The 11,336-nt window shown below is 45.2% G+C and overlaps 1 non-coding gene and 1 pseudogene across 1 annotated transcript; one reads left to right on the top strand and one right to left on the bottom strand.

Moving 5' to 3' along the window:
* Positions 1 to 5,248: 5,248 nt before the first annotated feature.
* LOC125599348 lies at positions 5,249 to 11,019 on the top strand (annotated as a pseudogene).
* LOC125599358 lies at positions 5,852 to 5,958 on the bottom strand. Its single transcript, XR_007333147.1, has one exon. It is a non-coding gene; the product is annotated as a small nucleolar RNA R71 (small nucleolar RNA).
* Positions 11,020 to 11,336: the final 317 nt, after the last annotated feature.

Below are 11,336 nucleotides of genomic sequence, written 5' to 3'. Positions count from 1 at the left end.
CTTCTGATATAGGATATGGGGGTATTCTTAAACAAAAGAAGCTAGATGGTCGCGAAAGTATTTTGCAATTTACGTCATCACACTGGAATGACACCCAAAAGAACTATTCTACTATTAAAAAGGAAATCTTGAGTATAGTTTTATGTATTCAAAAATTTCAAAGCGATCTTTTAAATAAAAAGTCCAGACGACTTCCTGGAAGTCCAGACGACTTTGTGATATATGGTGTTTTTCACATCATTGTATAGGTGTTTTTGTATTGATTCGAGTCCTTAATCCGAGTCAGTCTAGTCCTTTTTGATCTTTTACAGGTCTGGAGTTGGTAGAAGAATGAAGAGAGCGTGCTTGAAGAGAAGCTGTCCTTTTGGAGCATTTTGCGGAGAACACTCAAGACGAACAGTCCCGAGACTGTTCTCAAGCAGAACAAGCAGACGGAGTGATCCCAAGGTTGTTCCCGACAGATAAGGAAGCTTCTATTTTCGGGAATTAAGGCCTTGTTGCCCTAATTTCTTTTCTACCTATTGGCGCCTCCATATAAAGACGCCACCTGTAACACCCCCGAACCGTCCTAAGCATATGTCGACCCACCGGCCAACAATCAAACAAGAACATGACCGACGGACGACCCACACCAAGGGTTGGAGATGAAAGGCCAACCGGCCAGCCAACAATCAAACAAGAACATGACTGACCGTCCAACCCAACACCATGGTCCGGAAGCGCTACGTGACGGGCTAGGGACAATCTGGTCAGTGTCACAAACTTTACTCCACGACCTAGACCAGTTCATCCACTAACTCGTCCCGCTGCGTCAAGGCATAAGGCTTTGCAACCCGTACCTAGAGTTAGCGTTTTCCGTTAGATCAAGGCCTAAGGCTTTTCAACCCGTACCTCGACCTAACGTTGTGTTAGACCGGACTAGTCAAATATCAGAGTACTCATGAAGCGCATATAAAACAATTACTTTATTGATTCGAGAAATATCCATACATTGATATAATTTGAGACCGGTCCCGGCCTAATGCCAAATCGAGTCAACTAAACACAAATCCACAATACCGTTTACAAAAGGCATGAAAATCTACACCGGCGGTCCTAACGTCCAGCACGAAGCTATCCGATCATCCTTACCTAAAGCGACCTGCAAAAAGGACAACGGAGTTGGATGAGTAACCTAATGTTACTCAGTGAGCTGGCGGCCTCTACCCGCAACCTAGACTCTAACCCGGACAACCCAAAATAACAATCAATCTAGCCCTAGCATGCAATAAAAGCTAAGGCTAAGCAAACCGTTACTAAGTTAGACTTGGCCTCCTGCCATGATCTAGCTTCAAGTAACGGGAACCTGCATTAAAACAAGTCAACAAGCAATCCCTAGTTAACCATATATACGCTTGAGTTCAGTACTCATGTAGTGTTAGACACTTAGACTATACAAATACCATTGGCCCGATCGACCAACAATCAAACAAGAACATGATCGGCCAACCAATGATACCGCATAGCTTTAATATCCACCACCCTTCACAAGCAATCACTCAAACACATATAGGCCAACGTCAGGCCTACACTAACAAAATACACATCAAGCCTAATCCGGTACCTAAGCCAGACTTAGGACTTAATGTCAGAACCTGCAAGCAAAAATCAATCAACCACAAACACAATCATAAGACTATGAATATCTACGACTCGATCTAACTCGTAACACCGTATATCGGTGCTACACTAACTCGAGGGTTCTATAACCCTCTACGACACACTAACACAACACTCTAACCTGGGCCCTGGTGACTTAGTGTTCCTCCTCCCTATCGGCAATATCCTATCTTCCTACCACAAAGGCCGGAAGAAGGAACTTTCAACCGACCGCGGCCCACAGTCATTCGGGTCACCGCGCGACAGCCCACAGTCCTTCGGGTCACTGTCCCATTACACCGTCGTGTAATACTCAGCCATAGTACATGACACCGTTCGTCTGAGTCTTCCCGATCCAGCGAATAAGGGGTTTCCTTGAACCCGCTGGGTACGAGGCCGAGGAAACACTAATCAACCCCAAACAAGCCTAATATGGGCGGGTTACGCACATACTGCCGGCACACTCACACAACACAAACTCAATCTAGAACCTAACATAATGATAAAGTTCTAGACACTAACCAGACACTTAACTCTACAACACAAACCAATAGTACCAGTAGTCCGACCTATATGGCCAAAGACCCTTAGTACTAACTACTAAACAATAATATCAATACTAAACAATATAATCAAACCGTTACCCAGATAGTCCAGCCTCCCGCTGAGAAACTATCTTTAAAGATAACGGGAACCTGCACTGAACAATATCAACACGCAAGAATAGAAAACATGATGCATCCTAGCCCTAGCCCTAGTCAGGTTATTAACTCAGTCTTAATTCCATTCATCTCAGCTTAGCCCTTGCTAAACTGAGTCCGGTTCCATAAATAAAATAACCCTAAGGACTCTACCATTCAATAGCGTGATAATTCTAATCTATATGCAGACTCGATCTACCCTAAATTCCAAGTGGAATTCAAACAAACCAACTCACAAAACTATCCTAAATTCCAAGTGGAATTCAAACAAACCAACTCACAAAACTACCCTAAATTCCAAGTGGAATCACACAAGCCAACTCACAGTGTTCTAGGCGAGAAGCTGCTGGTTGATCGGAGAGGACTTGGCCAAAACCCAAGGGACGCCTTGACTGGACTGGACTGGACTGATCTTGACTTGTACAGAACCTCCCCTGATACTGGTCTGGACTGAACTCAAATCGAACAGCACCTTCCTTAGCTTCTGAACAATTCTTCCGAAATCTGAACAGAGTATCGAACCATAACCTCAACTGAACTGATACCATGGAACTGAAATGATCTTGGACAGCACCTCCACTTGATCATCAAAGAATATGAGTAGAGTGGACAGATTGACTTGGGCAGAGCTTCCGCATAACAATTTGCAGAAATTCTTCGATTGGACAGAACTTCGCTTCTTGGTGAAGTATCGATCTTCGGAACTCAGCTACACTCTCTTTCTCTCTTTCTCTCTAACCACGTTGACTTGCTTCCCATCTGAATCGATATTAAATTGGTTGATCTTAAGTTGGCCAGAACCTTCCCTAGGCGCTGACTTGAAATCAGTAGAATAATTGTTCTCGAAAACTGCCGAAAAGACTCGAAAACGATCGAAACTCGAACTTTCTTTCTCTAGCTTTCTCTCTCACGTTTTTCTCTGAGTTTCAGGTGTTCTGGATGGTTTGAAATGAGCTGGGGTCGTGGGGTATTTATAGGATACACCAGCCAATCAGTTTCAGGTTGGTGGCAGCCCGTGTGTCGCTCCGCATGGCTCCGGACGCATGCACGGCGACACCTCGTGCTCCACTTGGCTGGCTGCATGTCCAGGACACATGCAGGACGCCACCACTCCTCCCAGATATCAGGCTGCATGACTGGAGCTCATGCAAGGCGCCACACATCCTCACACATGTCGATCAGCATTCTTCGGTTGCATGCGTTGCGACATCTCGTGCTTGGCCGATCCACCTCGTGCTTCTACATGTCAAGCTGCATGTGCAGCTTCCATGCACGTATACACCTCCTCCTTGTGTTGACACTCAGCTGCTGATGTGATAGACAGAACGTCCTGGTCAAATGCATAGAGACACCTCGAGCTTCTTGGTCGGTATATGCGATTTTTGACCCTTCCGGCATATTTTCATCCCGCGAACAATCCCGAATATTTTTCCGCTCCCGTTCTGATGAGCTAATTATTCTTCAGAGACTCCAAAATATTTCTGACCTTGATGAAAAATATTTCCTGAGCCTCCGGCCTCCTCGAAGAATTTCGTAATACCGAAATTAGGGTTTTCGCCCAACTTCGGGTTTTCCCGTCGTGCTTCAATCCCGTCGTGCTTGCTTCCCGTCCTGCTTAATTCCCGTCCTGCTTCCGACTTATAATGTCTTCAGAATAATAGTTTACTGATACGAAGATATTCCGAGAAAACTTCGCGATGAAGAAACGTCAATCTTCAAAAACGTCGAGCTTCTAAACCGTCGTGCTTCCAAAAATGTGATTCTTCCAAAATCTTCGTCTGATCAATCTAAGACTCTTCTAAGAAAGGTAGAGCAGCTTAATATGTCTCATGGTTCACTCACGATCCATTCTTCGACCACATCGTACTTCAAAAATTCTCGATCGATCCTTATTGCCCGCGACTTAACCACCACAAAGATACTCGACCACTCTTTTCTTTTCTTCTTTTTTTTTTTTTATTTTTATAACGGGTTTCTACACCACCTATCCTATTTTATTTCTTACGCTAGTTTTTACAAGAGAACTATTAGCTTTTGCGATCTGCAACTTGTAAGGGAGAAGAATCCATTCTCTCATAGAGAAGACCATCTGAACCTTGTTTACTACTCTTATTATTATGCAGTTTCATTCAGTATCTATGTCTTTGATTGCTTGCATCATGATTGAGTAGTGATCTAGCTCGCCTAGGGTTTTTAGGGTGTTGAAATATGAGCTAAACATAGATAAGCTATTCTTGATTATTCTTCATCCATACTATTCTTAAGGCTTCCATTAACCTGATCACTTGATGTTAGATCCTAAGTTTATCGCCTAGCTAACCGCTTAGGAGAAAGCTTGACATGTATTGAATGAGCTTAGTATCCCTAATCAGCGAAAGTAGATATTAGGGTAGTAAGTGAACTGATCGGACCTGACCTCTAAGGCTTGCAGTCGTTTCTCATCTCAACGACAGTTAGATGATGGGATCGACCAGCAAAGAGATCACCACCACGACAGTGGGGTGTTCCAGCTGAGTGATCCGAGTTCTAGAAAGCACTGCACCGCGCTTGAATAATTGTTTGGCTCTCGCTCAACACCCAATGAAATACCCTAGGCTAGCTTCTTGTTAAATTGAATCAATCTCTAGTTTACTTGTTTTCCGCGTCACCAATTGAATTGAAAACCATTTTCTTCTTAGCTTGATATTGAAATTTATAAGAGTAAAGTGTAGACTGGTCCTCTGGATTGAATCTAAAGTACTATAATCACAACTGTTAACTTGGCAGTAGCAAAGATTCATATTTAGTGTATCAAGTTTTGGCGCCGTTGCCGGGGACCAGATTTTTTTTACCTCTACTTTTCGGTTTCATTTTAAGTCTAAGATATCTAACTCGCCTCTGTTTCTTGTTACAGCTAATGATCCAGGTGCATGACCAGTAGACATACTCGGAGCAACGCACAAGGACCATTGCATCAGCTCACCAACGAAGAACTAGCGAGATTAGAACGTCAGAACCGTCAACTGCCTAGACCTACAAGCACCAACATGGGTGATCATCAGGATGATCTTACTGCTGCATTTGCACTCATGCAACAACAGATGCAGCAGATGCAGCAAACTATCCAAGCGAACGCTGCAAACCAACGGAATGCACCGGAGGAAGTTGATCAGATTGGCCAAAGGAATCTCTTGCGTAATCTACCTGCTACGCGATCCGCCATCAACCCTCCACCTTGCACTAGACAAGACTTTGAGATCAAGCCCGCCTTGATAGGTCTGGTGCAGAGGAAGATCTTCAACGGACTTCCTGCAGAAATACCGATGGACCACATTGAAAACTTTGAGAAGATGTGTGGGTTCACTAAGGCGAATGGAGTACCACCAGATTACATCAAGTGTACCTTGTTCCCTTTCTCTCTCGATGGGAAGGCTGCTCGCTGGCTAGATTCCCTACCAACTGGATCGCTCACCACATGGGAACAAGTCAGATCCGCTTTCTTGAGCCACTTCTACACGAAATCAAAGACGGCAGCTCTGAGACAGAAGATCGCCACCTTTAAACAGCTGGTAGATGAGCCGTTCTGCGACGCATGGGAGCGATTCAACGTCTACCGCAGGGAGTGCCCACATCACGGTTTTGAAGAAGATTATCTACTCGGAGTTTTCTACGATGGAGTAGGTTGGGAGTACAGGAATGCTTTAAACTCAGCCAGTAATGGAGATTTCATGACCCAATCCACTCAAGGCGCTTTCGCGCTAATTGAGAACATGGCCTCAAGCTCAGCTGACAGCAACCGAGAGACTGACCGCACCCAAAAGGTGAACAGCATCGACAATAGCAAAATAGATGAGCTCTCTGCCAAGGTCGATCAGCTGATTAAGAGTAATCAGAACCATGTCTTCATCATGGAAGAGTCTCCTCAGGATAAAGGAACCACAGACACTACATCAGAAGCGGACCAGGCGACTGAGGACCACCATGAGGTTAGCTATGTGAATGGGCAAGGATGGCAGTTTAAGAACTATCACCCGAACCCTAACGTGAGGAACAACCCCCACCTGTTCAACAACCCTAAACCCGATGGTAACGCAGAAAATGCTCAAGGCAATCAGGTTCAGAACAGTGGCTACCAACGGGGGTATGGAAATCAAGGAAGAACCTTTGTCCTCAGCCCAGCTCAGAATACTCAGTTCCACAACCAGAAACAACCGACTAACCAGCAGCCTGCACAGCCTGCTCAAACTGCTCCACAGGACGAGATGAAGAGTCTCGCCATTATGATGAGCCAGCTGCTCCAAGGACAGCAGATTCAGGGAAAAGCACTGAATCAGGTCACAAACGACATCAATACCCGAATGAATCACATGTTCAATGACCTGAGTGCCAAATATGATAATGTCTCGAGCCATATGAGGCAGATGGATATTCAGATTGCTCAGACTGCTGAGAGTGTGAAGAGACAGCAAGGCACTCTTCCTGGAAAAACAGATAAAAATCCCAAGGAGTGTAATGCAGTCGCGCTTAGGAGTGGGAAGCAGTTAACTGATCTGGCACCCAAGAGATTCACAACAGCTGAAAAGGGGAAGCAGAAAGAATCAGAACAGCCACCTGTAACCGCACCAGCAGACGAGGAAGAAGCAGAGCTTCCTGCTAAACATACTCCGACCACTACAGAGCAGCCTACTGTGGTTGTTCGCCCAGCGGCAGAACCTGTTCCCACCCGTGACTATGTGCCTAAGGTTCCGTACCCTGTTCCTGCTAAGGCCACACGCAAGGACAAGGAGGAGATGAAATGTAGGAAGATGCTGGAAGACTTAACAGTCAGACTCCCTCTCATGAGTGCAATCCAGATGATGCCATCCATGAGTAGCTTTGTGAAAGGACTGATTTCTGGAAAGATAACCGATGACAGTGAGTTCATGGTGGTCTCTAAAGAGTGCAGCGCTGTTCTCCAGAACAAAAGGATCAAGAAGCTGGGTGATCCTGGAAAATTTGTCCTATCCATCCAAATAGGGAGAACAGTCTTCTCGTGTTCGCTAGTCGATCTGGGATCAAGCATCAACCTCATGCCATACTCTGTGGCTAAGCGCCTTGGATTCACGGATTTCAAACCTACCAGGATGTCCCTAGTGTTTGCTGATCGATCAGTGAAATCTCCAGTCGGAATTATCGAGGATATCCAAGTTCTGGTTGGGAACACACTTGTCCCTGCCGATTTCGTTGTTCTGGAACTCGAGGAAGAATCAAAGGATCCTCTGATCCTAGGCAGACCATTCCTATGCACTGTCGGAGCTATCATAGATGTGCGACAAGGAAAAATCGATCTCCACCTAGGAGACATTGTGATGAGGTTCGAGATGAATCAGATGCTCAAGAAACCTATGCTGGATGGACAAACCTTCACTGTCCAAGAGGAGGGTGATCCGCTGGAACCGAGTGATCAGATGATTGAGGAGATCCTTATAGATGATCCGCTGGAACTAGCCTTGACTAGAGCTGAAGCAGAACAGAATGTCCAGAACATCGACGCTGATGGGTACGCTAAGATGTTGGACTCCGCCAGAACCATGGAAAGATTAGTGGCATATCTCAGTCTGGGGGAGAACAATGCCTCAGACTCATCGAGCTCGCCTGTTCCACCAAGTAGGAACAATGACCCGTGGAGTGAATCCAAAGCTCCAAAAGTCGAGCTCAAAACACTCCCTAAGGGGCTCAGGTACGCATTTCTTGGACCAAATTCTACATACCCAGTAATCGTAAATGCTGACCTGAACAATGCTGAAACTGCTCTTCTCTTATGCGAACTTAGGAAATATCGAAAGGCATTAGGATATTCTCTAGCTGATATACCTGGCATTTCACCTGATCTGTGCATGCATAGAATACATATAGAAGATGAATCAATGACTTCTGTAGAACATCAGAGGAGGTTAAACCCAAATCTGAAAGATGTTGTAAAGAAAGAGATAATGAAACTTCTAGAAGCTGGTGTAATTTATGCGATCTCTGATAGTAAGTGGGTTAGTCATGTTCATGTAGTGCCTAAGAAAGGAGGGATCACTGTTATAACAAATGAAAAGAATGAATTAATCCCTACTAGAACAATAACTGGTCATCGCATGTGCATTGATTTCCGTAAATTGAATGCTGCGACTCGCAAGGATCACTTTCCACTCCCTTCATTGATCAAATGCTTGAAAGATTGGCTAACCACCCTTACTATTGCTTTTTAGATGGTTATTCAGGTTTCTTTCAGATTCCCATCCACCCAGACGATCAAGAAAAGACGACGTTCACATGTCCTTACGGAACATACGCCTACAGGAGAATGCCTTTCGGGCTGTGCAATGCTCCAGCGACCTTTCAACGCTGCATGATGTCAATTTTCACTGATCTAATTGAAGACATAATGGAAGTTTTCATGGACGATTTCAGCGTCTATGGGAGCTCCTTTAGTGTCTGTTTGTCAAACTTGTGCAGGGTTCTGAAGCGATGCGAGGAGAAGCATCTCGTGCTGAATTGGGAAAAATGCCATTTCATGGTCAGAGATGGGATTGTTCTAGGACATAAGATTTCAGAAAAAGGCATCGAAGTGGACAAGGCAAAGATCGATATCATGATGAGTCTGCAACCCCCAACTTCAGTGAGGGGAATAAAAAGCTTTTTGGGACATGCTGGTTTTTACAGAAGATTCATCCAGGACTTCTCGAGAATCGCAAGACCACTCACTAGACTGCTCTGCAAGGAAACAAAGTTCGATTTCGACAACGAGTGCTTAGCTTCATTTCACACGATCAAGGGAGCTCTAGTCAGTGCACCGGTTGTCCAACCCCCAGACTGGGACCTCCCTTTCGAGATCATGACGGACGCGAGTGACTTTGCAGTGGGAGCAGTGCTTGGACAGCGGAAGGATAAGAAGCTCCATGTGATCTACTACGCGAGCAAGACACTGGATGAAGCTCAATGTAGGTATGCTACCACAGAGAAGGAACTCCTGGCCATCGTCTATGCTTTTGAGAAGTTCCGATCATATCTAGTTGGGTCTAAGGTGATAGTCCACACGGATCATGCAGCTCTCAAGTACCTGCTCACGAAAAAAGATGCCAAACCGCGGCTCCTGAGATGGATTCTCCTCCTTCAGGAATTTGACCTGGAAATAAGAGACAAGAAGGGGGTAGAAAATGGAGTAGCGGACCACCTTTCCAGAATGAAAATAAACGATGATACAGTGATTGACGAAGAACAAACAGTGGAACACGTCAGTGCGATTGGTCTTTGCTACGCGGAACAACCAATGCGCATAGAAACAGCTTGTCCTTCGCAACCAGAGCAGTTTGTGGCAGCAATCCAGAAGCAATATCCTGATCTACCGTGGTTTGCTGAGATTGCAAATTTCTTAGCTGCTGAAAAGGAGCCTCAGAAGTTCACGGGGAACGAGAAGAGGAAATTCTTAAGAGAGGCAAGGCACTACTTCTGGGATGAGCCTTATCTATACCGACAATGCAAGGATGGGATCTTTAGACGATGCGTTCCGGAGGCTGAAATTCCAGGGATCCTACACCACTGCCACGGATCTTCCTACGCTGGACACTTCGCCACATTCAAAACAGTCTCCAAAATTCTCCAAGCGGGATTCTGGTGGCCAACAATGTTCAGAGATGCTCACGCTTTCATATCCAGATGCAATGCATGCCAGCGAATGGGCAGTATGAGCAAAAGGAATGAGATGCCTCAGAACTACATATTGGAAGTTGAGGTGTTCGACTGCTGGGGAATAGATTTTATGGGACCTTTCCCACCTTCTCACAAGAACGAGTACATCCTGGTTGCAGTCGACTATGTCTCTAAGTGGGTAGAAGCAATTGCTAGTCCGACCAACGACGCACGAGTTGTAACCAAGATGTTCACCTCCATCATCTTTCCAAGATTTGGAGTACCTAGAGTGGTTATCAGCGATGGTGGAACTCACTTCATCAACAGAGTGTTCCAAGGATTACTGAGCAAGAACGGCGTGAAACACAAGGTTGCAACCGCCTATCATCCCCAAACGAGTGGCCAAGTGGAAATTTCCAACAGAGAGATCAAGAACATTCTGCAGAAAACAGTCAATACCACGCGTAAGGATTGGTCCATCAAGCTTGACGACGCTCTCTGGGCCTACAGAACAGCCTATAAAACCCCATTAGGGACAACTCCCTATCATCTGGTCTACGGCAAGGCATGTCACCTACCTGTGGAGCTAGAGTATAAGGCAGCTTGGGCTGTTAAGCTGCTTAACTTCGATATCAAACCTGCTAAGGAGAGGCGAACAATTCAGATCCATGAGTTGGAGGAGATTAGGCATCTGGCCTATGAGAGCTCCAAAATCTACAAAGAAAAAACCAAGGCATTCCATGACAAACGGATCATCAGCAGAAGCTTTGCTCCGAATGATCAGGTCTTACTCTTCAACTCAAGGATTAAGCTGTTCCCTGGAAAGCTAAAATCCAGATGGTCAGGACCTTTCACCATCAAGGAGGTTCGCCCCTATGGAGCTGTTGTGTTGCTGGACACAAGAGGAGGAGAATTTGTTGTTAATGGGCAGCGCCTCAAGCCTTACCTTGCTGATACAACAATCGCTGAAGGTGTAGAAATACCCTTAAGTGATCCCCTTCAAGCCTAATCGGCTCACAAAAGTCAAGCTAGTGACTGAAAAGAAGCGCTTGGTGGGAGGCAACCCACTGGTGAGTGTAAATATTTCTTTTATTTCTAAAAAAAAAAACAAAAACTAACTTGCAGGAAGAAAATCATGAAAATCGAGCACTTCTCAGCAGAACACTCCGGCGCTTGTTCCACTGATTGTTCCCAGGTAAGTGCTCGAACAAAAAAAAGAAGAGAAAATGGGAAATGGCCTATTTAAGGCCCACTAACTTTACCCTCCCTCCCCATTATCTCTAGAGCCGCAAACTAACCTCAAAGAACCCTAAATCGAAAACTCTCATTTCGTATTCTTCTTCATCGATTTTGCTCTAATCT

This window comes from Brassica napus, unplaced genomic scaffold (genome assembly GCF_020379485.1).
Source record: "Brassica napus cultivar Da-Ae unplaced genomic scaffold, Da-Ae ScsIHWf_1842;HRSCAF=2478, whole genome shotgun sequence".
Classification (NCBI taxonomy): domain Eukaryota; kingdom Viridiplantae; phylum Streptophyta; class Magnoliopsida; order Brassicales; family Brassicaceae; genus Brassica; species Brassica napus.
This window is presented reverse-complemented; position numbering and strand designations above follow the sequence as displayed.